General features: G+C 40.8%; 1 pseudogene; it reads left to right on the top strand.

Annotated features, from left to right (window-relative positions):
• The first annotated feature begins 6,835 nt into the window (after window positions 1-6,835).
• LOC118555263 (small ribosomal subunit protein uS14 pseudogene) lies at window positions 6,836-7,163 on the top strand (annotated as a pseudogene).
• The last annotated feature ends 2,035 nt before the right edge of the window (window positions 7,164-9,198 follow it).

Here is a 9,198-nt window from a genome sequence, read left to right as displayed (position 1 = left end):
AAAAGGGGCCATAGAGAGGGGAGAAGTAGCTATTTCTTCAGGATATATTCCCAAAGTGAGTACCATTTATTCTAGGAAATTTGGTTATGTGGCTCAGTTCCTTTCAACAATGATGCTACTGATTCTTGCAGCCCCCAATGACCTGTCAACATATCTGCTGCTCAACGGTCCTGCCAACAACGAGGGCTTTTCTCCCCGCACTTTATTTGATTTTCTTTTCAAATCTCAAAAGAAATACCTCTTTTTTGCCACAAGCCAATAATACAATGAATAAGCGAACATTCTCCTCTGTAGGATTTCCTCTACCACAAATATCATCCTCCCTCAGATCTCAAGGTAACTAATAGTAACAGTTGAAATAATCCTTCCGTACCCTTCTCTGCCACATACAAATATATTTATACATATGGAAGCCTTTTCCTCTTACCTTTTCTAACTTGAATGGATTGAGCTATACACATTATAGTACAACTTGTTTCCTCACTGTATCGTGAATATTACTTAAAATAAATACATACAGCATTACTTTTACTAGTATGGATATACCACAAATTTTCTTTTTTTTATGTTAATGGATTTAATATTTTTGCTCAAATAATGCCACACTAAACATCCTTGTATAAATATCCTTATATTCTGGTGCTTTTATTTTTTCAGGAGAGACTCCAGAAAGAACCAAAGGGTATGAATGTTTTTAATTTTATTGTATACTGCTACATTTCTTTCCCTAAAAGTTGTAGTAACTCAAAATTTTTTTTTAGTAATTCAAATTTTTAATAGCAATGCATGACAATGTCTATTCCCTCATAATCTTGTCAACACTGGATATTACTAATATTTTTAATATTTCCCCAAATACTTCCCCCCCAAAATGGTATCTCATTGTTTTAATATACATTTCCATGATTACCGGTGAGGTAGAGTATCTTTTCATGTATTTATCATGTTTATTAGCCCTTGAGGGAAGTTTCTCTTCTATGAATCCATTTTTATTTATAAGCACTTTATAATGTATTGCTCTAATTGGAAATCCATGCATGAGAAACAACAGTCTTTATAAATCTTTATGAATTGATAAATGTAGAAGTGCTTATTTCAGGTGAGAGAGGAGTTGTATAGATGGGTTGATTGTGAGGTGTTTCTATTTACTATTTAAAATTTTTTAATAGATATTACTCTATGTGCACACACAGAGTTGTTTCTGTGTTCTCTTCATTTTGCTCTTCACTCTGCTTTTCTTTTTCTCCATAACAGATCCTGTTGGTGCCCTCCCCATGACCCCTGGGCACTAACCATTCCAGCGCATGCTTGTAGGAGTCATTTCCACTTAAGGGCCTGTTCTTGGCCCCCTGGAAGCAGGCTAAGTGGTTGGGAATTGGAAGATAAATACCTTAGCTTCCTCTCCTCTGGGGAAGGCAAATAATTTTGAGATGCCTCTGAGATGGTCTCTCAGAGTTCCCCAATGTGATTGCTCAGTGACACACCATTATTGGCCTCCTCTTCCCTGTCTCTCTTCCCCACCTCTTTATTAATGCTTCCTCCAGGAATATCTACTTCAAGCCAGGCATTTTGTGAACTGCTGGCTACATACACTCTGTTGAGTAAGATGCCCAAGGTTTTTCTCCATGTGAACTTAGTTTTATTGCTTTTTTTATTCTTTGTTTCTGAACTTGTTGAAGAGCATCAGCAAGTGCAAGTTGCAGAAAACAGATGCTACAGAGCCCAACATGGTTCGTTCATAAGGAGGTCTAATATTCAGATGGTGTTGGAGTGAACTCAAAGAGGCAGAAAACTTGGAATCTGCTCCTTTTCCCATTCTTTGCTAGGAATTTGGCATGAACATGTCTAACTTGAGACATGTTTCCATAATCAATACCAAGTGTTTACATCCCTTACCCCAGCCCTACCCCAGCCCCACCTCCCAATTAGGAACCCAACCTGACTGATAAGGAAATCCTCAGTCACAGGAGATCTCAGAGCACAGTGTTGGTCTTGACCCCACATCCTGTTCAATGGATTGTAAGGACTCCCTTCTACACACACACACACATACACATACACACACACACACACACACACACATATATATTAACAAAATGAAGAGTTAGAGTACAAGCTTCAGAAAATTTCTCTTTTAATATGTGGGTTGCTATGGGGATGGGAGTGTGGCAGAATTGGAGAGGGGCTTGTGGAAGTGACTATAAATGAAGCTTAAGTAATTTTCAAGAACGTTTTCCTCTCTAAGTCAGGCTTGAGCAAGAGCATCACGTTGGGCTCCCTTGGCTTCTGATGAACACATTTTTATGTTCACTTATTTAATAACTTCAGTGTGGTAGGTAATTGATCTACCATGGTGAACACATACCTGCCTGCCAGGGGTTGATGGTGAAATAAGACACCTTCATTAGCAAGTAGAGGCATAAGTAGGATACATAGTACCAAGCAAAGAACAGGGGCTATAAGAAGAATTCTATTTTATATTTGTTATTTATTTACATATTACATTTGTGATAGCATAAAAGGGAAAAACAGAGAGAGGCTTGGGGAAGGGAAGCTTTCTAAGGAAGCATTAGTAAACTGTGGTCATAAGAATGAGTGACAGTCCTGAGCCATGCCTGAGGATGGAAATGGAGAGCAACAGCACTGCACGGGTTAAGGAGTGGGAAAAAAGGTGCTACATTCTGGGACTGAAAGCACAGGGAGCGTAGAATCTAGTGAATGAGATGAAGAGTGGGGAGTTGGGGTTGGAGTTGGAGGTGGTGCCTTGTGCCTTCATACCATGTGTATTCACATGTCTGTCCCTAGAAGATTGTTATTTCACTCCTAGAAGTCTCTTAAACTTGGATTTTCTGTGCCTCAATTACCTCTCTGAAATATGCATTGATAACTGGGCCACCTGTTTGGGAAAAGATGAACCTGCTTTGGATAGAGACAATTACCAGGAAGGAATAAAAAATGATGTGTGCCAATAATCCCACTAAACCTTCGGGAGTATATCCCTGTGTTGATACATGAGACCATTTGCCAGGGTCACCCACGTAGGCTTTCTGTGCTTCCTGAAACACTTCCTTCCCTTGGCTCCCATGACTCATGCCTTTTCTAGTTTCCTCCTGTGTTAACATTTGCTCCTTTTTCTCCTTTGCAAGCTCTTCACTGGCTCTGGAAAGATGGGAGTCCTTCACAGGTCAGCTCTCATTTTTGCTGGTTAGTGCCTATTTATCACTCAAATTTCATTCTAAGCATCAGTTCCGTGGTGAAGGGCTTTCCTGGTCTCCTTGACGAATCAAACCCCCTTGTGGACTGAACGTTTGTGCCCCTCTAAAATTCATATATTGAAACCTTAATGTCCAATGTGATGGTATTTGGAGATGGGGTATTGGGACATAATTAGGTTTGGATGAGGTCATAAGAGTTGGGACCCCATGATGGGATTTGTGTCTTTTTAAGAAGAGGAAGAGACCAGAGCTCTCTCTCTCTCTCTGCCATGTGAAGACACAGAGAAGGTGGCCATGTGCAAGCCAGGAAGAGAGCTTTCACCAGAACCTGACCATGCTGACACGCTGATAATGGACTTCCGGCCTCCAGAACTATAATAGATCTCTGTTGTTAAAGCTGCCCAGTCTGTGATATTTTGTGGTGGCAGCCTGAGCTGACTGACACACCCCCTCTTCCAGGCATGGCATCATTCTCCTGTCCTTCAGATGTCCTTATAGTCATGATTTTCATTTAATTGGTGTGATTAATGGATTTCTTTCCAGGATTTAGCTCCATGAGTACAAATGCTCATTTCCTAAGGTTCTTATCATAAGAACTAGCTTCATGTAATGTAGTCACACAGTCCCCATGCTCAGAAGGACCCCATGCTTGGTTTAATGCTCTGCAGTCACCATCTTGAAATTCTCAATGCTTTTTGAACAAGGGGACCTGCATTTTCCTTTTTCACTGACCTCACAAATTATGTAGCTAGTCCTGCTTATCTTTTTTTTTATCTCAGCACTGAGCACAGTACCTGGTACATAGTAGATCCTCAATAAATATTAGTTGAATGAGTGGGTGAATGCATTAATAACTGACTGGCTGAATATAAAATGCCAGAGCTAAGAATTATGGCTGGGTTTGTCTGACTCCAAAGCCTATGCATTTTCTGCCTCCCCATATACTGCTATTTGCACTTACATATGGAGCTGGGTTTGATTAAATCTGCCCAAGGACCTTCCTCTCTCACTTATTTTCCAAATTATTTTCTCCTGGGGCATCTCTGGGGTAGTGTTGCTGTGGCAGCATTCTCTGGCATAAACATCCCTCTGAGTCATAGAGCAATGCCATCGCAAGGGGCCGGGACAGCTGCAGCTGTTAGGCATCTGTGAGTTACTTTGAGATGGCATGAAAAATATCTCCTGATTGGTTAAATCTACCTTACGTCCTGCCCCCGGATCTGTAGGATTGACATTTCCAGAGAATACTTTTATATACATATGAAAATACACCACCTGCTGCTGAAAGGAATGGACCTTCTCAAACTCAAGGAAGAGAATCTTTCACTTCAAAATTAATTCAGATTTTATCTGAAACTCTTTGACACCTCCCTAGTTATAGTTAATTAACAGGAGTAACATGAAGGGATTACACTTGGAATCAGGAAGTTGGGGTGGTCTGGGAGAATTGATTCAGTTTAGGTAAAGGAATTTGCGAATTGGCTTGCCTCCCCAAAACCAAGAGGTCTGTCTCCATGGTTAAGCGTGCAGTGAGATAGATTTGCAAAATCCTACCTTGAAGCAACCATCAAAGCTAAAAAGCTGGGGCCGCCTTTGGTGCAGTGCCCACGGGGCAAATATTTAGCTCTTTCAGCATTCCAGAGATGAGCTCTGTGCGCATAAACCATCTTCAAATGGCAAGCTGGGGAGAGGTTCAGGCTCAAAGAGAATTAGCTGGTGTGCTTTCAGTCATGCATAAATCATACCCTGGGTGAGGGGCAAGGGGCAAGGGTTGCTGGGCAAATGGATCAGCTCCAGGAATAGCAAGGCCTAACATTCTTTAAATAAAAATCGGACCAGGGCTTTTTTGGTGAGATTGCGCTTTGCCGCACCAACAATGTCACTTACCCTATCACGGTCGTGCCACCTTTGCTTCAGTTTGTCCTCTGGGTATTATGATGCAGGGATGGCTAAAAAATCCCATCTACTTTGGGCTCCTTGAAAGGGTGGAGGGTATTATCTTTTGGATTGATAGGTTTAAATGGCTGGTGGTTAGAATCTCAAGGAATCCTCAGTCTGCTTGGTAACTCTGTGTACCCTAAAAAAGTCTCAAGAGCTGTGTTTGAGGTCCACATGAGTCTCTGGGAGGTACAGAAAGGACACTGTAGCACATTCATCCATCCCAGACAGATCAGGAACTCTCAAAGACCAATTCACTCTCTCTGATACCATCCCAAGAGAACGCTAGACCAGGAATATCTCCTACCAGCCACTCAGCTCTCATATAATAGTATTGATAATAATGGTAAAGGAATCACCAACACTTTTTTAGTGATCAAAATATACAGAAACTATTCTACATGTATAGACATTTTACATGTATTGATTGATTTACTTTATGCAACAGGTCTCTGAGATAGGTGCTATTATTCCTCTCCTTTGACAGATGAGGAAACTGAGGCACAGAGAGTTATGTAGGGTCCCTCTGCCTAGGGAAGGGACTACAGTGGTTTTCCTCACCATATTTCAGGACTCTGTTGTAGGAGTTTGCAAAGGTGACTTGAAAAATAGGTTTCAACATAAGACATTTGGTGGGGATGCAAACATTCAGTCTACAGCAGTGTTAACCACTAGGCAGTTTTGTGTGGTAATTTTTAGGTATCTCCTTGTGAGGCCCAGCCTACATTTATTCCTTTTTCTCTGACACTCAATAGAAATGTTGGATGACAAGTTTGAAGAAATCTTCCAGACAATATGTCAAAAAGAAAAAAAGAAAAATAGAGCAAATGTAACACATGAATAATAATAAGAGTTATAATAAGAAAGAACAGAGAAAATGAAGGCAAGGAAAGCCTCAAAGAAATAATTCGAGAACATTTCACAGACTGAAGTATTTGAGCTTCTAGACTGAAAATATCCATCAAGCATCTTGGAAAATGTATGTGTCTAGTCCCAGACCTTAACATCCACTGCTTACACTACCTCTTCTCTTGGATATCTTTGAGGCATCACCAACTCCACAAGTCAAAAATTGCACTCAGGGTGTTTCTCCCCTAAAATCTTGTTCTCTCTGTGCTCCGTATCTTGAGGAAGAGTATAGCCATCCATCTAGTTATACTGCTTAAAATTCCAGGAGTTTGGGGCACCTGGGTGGCTCAGTCGTTAAGCGTCTGCCTTTGGCTCAGGTCATGATCTCAGGGTCCTGGGATCAAGCCCCACATCGGGATCCCTGCTCAGCGGGAAGCCTGCTTCTCCCTCTCCCTCTGCCCCTGCTTGTGTTCCCTCTCGCGCTGTCTCTCTCTCTCTCTGGCAAATAAATAAATGAAATCTTAAAAAAAAAAAAATTCCAGGAGTTTTCCTGACATCTCCCTCTCTCCTACTTTCTATATCCATTTCATCTCTAAGCCCAGTTGGTTTTACCTTCTGTCTTTCAGATCCATCTACTTGTCTTCACATTTGACTTCACCTCTTGCCTGGATGATAGCAATAGTGTTCTTATCTCCCTCCATCCTCTCTTAACCTTCTCTAACCCCCCTCCCCCCACCCTTTGCCCACCTTGTTATCTAGTTATCTTCTCTTTTCTTTTTTTTTTTTTAAGTAATCTCTACACCCAACATGGGACTCAAACTCACAACCCTGACTTTTGCCTCGTTGCATCCGAGAGAGCAAGATGGGTCACCAGCAGCTGTACTGGAGCCCTCCGAGGAAATTTGGCCAGGGTTCTCCTTCTTGCCGCGTCTGCTCAAACCGCCACGGTCTGATCCGGAAATACAGCCTCAATACGTGCCGCCAGTGTTTCCGTCAGTACGCGAAGGATATAGGCTTCATTAAGTTGGATTAAGTGAACTTCCTTGAATTGGTCATCCAAGATAACCTACCTTAACTGCAGATATCCAAGATACCTACTTTAATGCCAACTCATTGTACATAAAATAAAAATACTTCAATTACGAAAAAAAAAAAAACAAACTCACAACCCTGAGACCAAGAGTCACATGCTCTTCCAGCTGACCCAGGCACCCCTCTAGCTTTTTTTTTTTTTTTTTTCAAAAGACAAATCTGATCATGTCTTTCCTCTGCTCTTACCCAGAATGGAGATTCTTTGGTGAGACTGAAAATATGTAAGAGCTGCACTTCCTTTTCTGGACAGTTGGTTTCTTCAGGGGTTCACATATAAGCTGTGATCAAAATGCCTCTGTCATATGCTCTGCTAAACACTGAGAGAAACATGAGACTAAGGCTCAGAATTGGTTGGATAACTGAAGAAGAGCAGCTAAAGGGAGGACCAGACGCAGGAGTTGGATTGGCTGTTATTTTAGGTTGCACTTGATAAGAAATAAAGACCATGTGTAGCCCTTTGCCTGGTCTCTATGTCTTGGTGTCCTGACATTTTATTTCATCATAATTACAAAGAATCAAAGTGAGGTTTGACCCAGCAAAGAAAAGCATCCCTAAGTTTTGGAGACCCAGTGACAGCTTCCCATTGTTCTTTATGTAAGTATAAAGATGTCTGGCCCTACCTACTTCTAGCTAAAGCTCAGCCAGCCTGCCCTCACTGTTTCAGTCTCTGTCCCTCACTGTGCCCCTGCCACCCCAGGACTTCTATTCATGCTGTTCCCTCTGTCTGGAATGCAGTTCCCTGCTCTCACTACTTGGTTAACTCCTACTCATCCAACTCTCAGCCCTATCAGCAACTTCCCTGACAAAATCAAATGCCTTCCTCATAGGCTCTCAAAGCAATCCTTTCTCTTCTCAATAGCAATTATGTCAGTTGGTAATTTTATTTGTGTGACTATTTGGTTAACATTTCTATCCCCCCTGGACTATAAGCTCATAGGGACAGAGATTGTATGTTCTGCTTCCTTTTGACTCCTCAGTACCTAGCAAAATTTCTGGTCCATAGTAAGCCCTCAATACGTATTTGCTGAATAAATGGATAGTTGAATGACTGTATATGTAAATGAATGAAAGAATTAAGATTTAGAGTCATCAAAAATATGTTTTTAAGTGGCCCAAAACAACTGTTGTAGAATTACTCCATTGTTTATTTAAAACCTGTCATAAAAGAGCTCCAGGTAATAATTAATATAGCATGGTACTTAGGCCCTCAAATATATCCTGTGGTATTAATGTGGATTTGTAGCTGTAAGCCGTAGTTTCAAGAAGGCAAGTGCTATCTTCTGCTATAGTGAATCATGGTTTCAGTCTCTTAAGAGATCACCAGAAAGCAAGCTGGGATAATTTTATAGCTGTGAGCCTAATTTTATATCCCAATAAAAATATGATATTGCTTATTTGGAAAATTCAATAAGAATCTATTTGTAGGGGTGCCTGGCTGGCTCAGTTGGTAGAATATATGACTCTTGATCTTGGGGTCATGGGTTCAAGCCCCATGTTGGGCATAGAGCCTACTTGAAAAAAAATTTATTTATTTTATTTTTTTATTTTATTTTATTTTATTTTATTTTATTTTATTTTATTATGTTATGTTAGTCACCATACAATACATCATTAGTTTTTGATGTGGTGATCCATGATTCATTGTTTTTGTATAACACCCAGTGCTCCATGCAGTACATGCCCTCCTTAATACCCATCACTGGGCTAACCCATCCCCCCAACCCCCTCCCCTCTAAAACCCTCAGTTTGTTTCTCAGAGTCCATAGTCTCTCATGGTTCATCTCTCCCTCCGATTTCCTCCCCTTCACTTTTCCCTTCCTTTTCCTAATGTCCTCCATGCTATTCCTTATGGGCTATTCCACAAATGGGAAAAAAAATTTATTTGCAGACTTAATAGTGTAAGGAACTTAAAAAATAATAATATAAGGAACTTTGTTGAGTTACAGGCTACCCATCTTTGTGAAAGTATAGCTCAAGACCAAACTCTCCTTGATAGTCTTTGTTTGAAGTGAGATAGGAATTCTGGAGTGGCATGTGATTATCTTCGCAAAATGTCAGAATATTGTCCCTATTTGGAAAGCTCAGAGCTGGGCCTTATTGATAG

The sequence above is a fragment of the Halichoerus grypus genome, chromosome 6 (genome assembly GCF_964656455.1).
Source record: "Halichoerus grypus chromosome 6, mHalGry1.hap1.1, whole genome shotgun sequence".
Classification (NCBI taxonomy): Eukaryota; Metazoa; Chordata; class Mammalia; order Carnivora; family Phocidae; genus Halichoerus; species Halichoerus grypus.
This window is presented reverse-complemented; position numbering and strand designations above follow the sequence as displayed.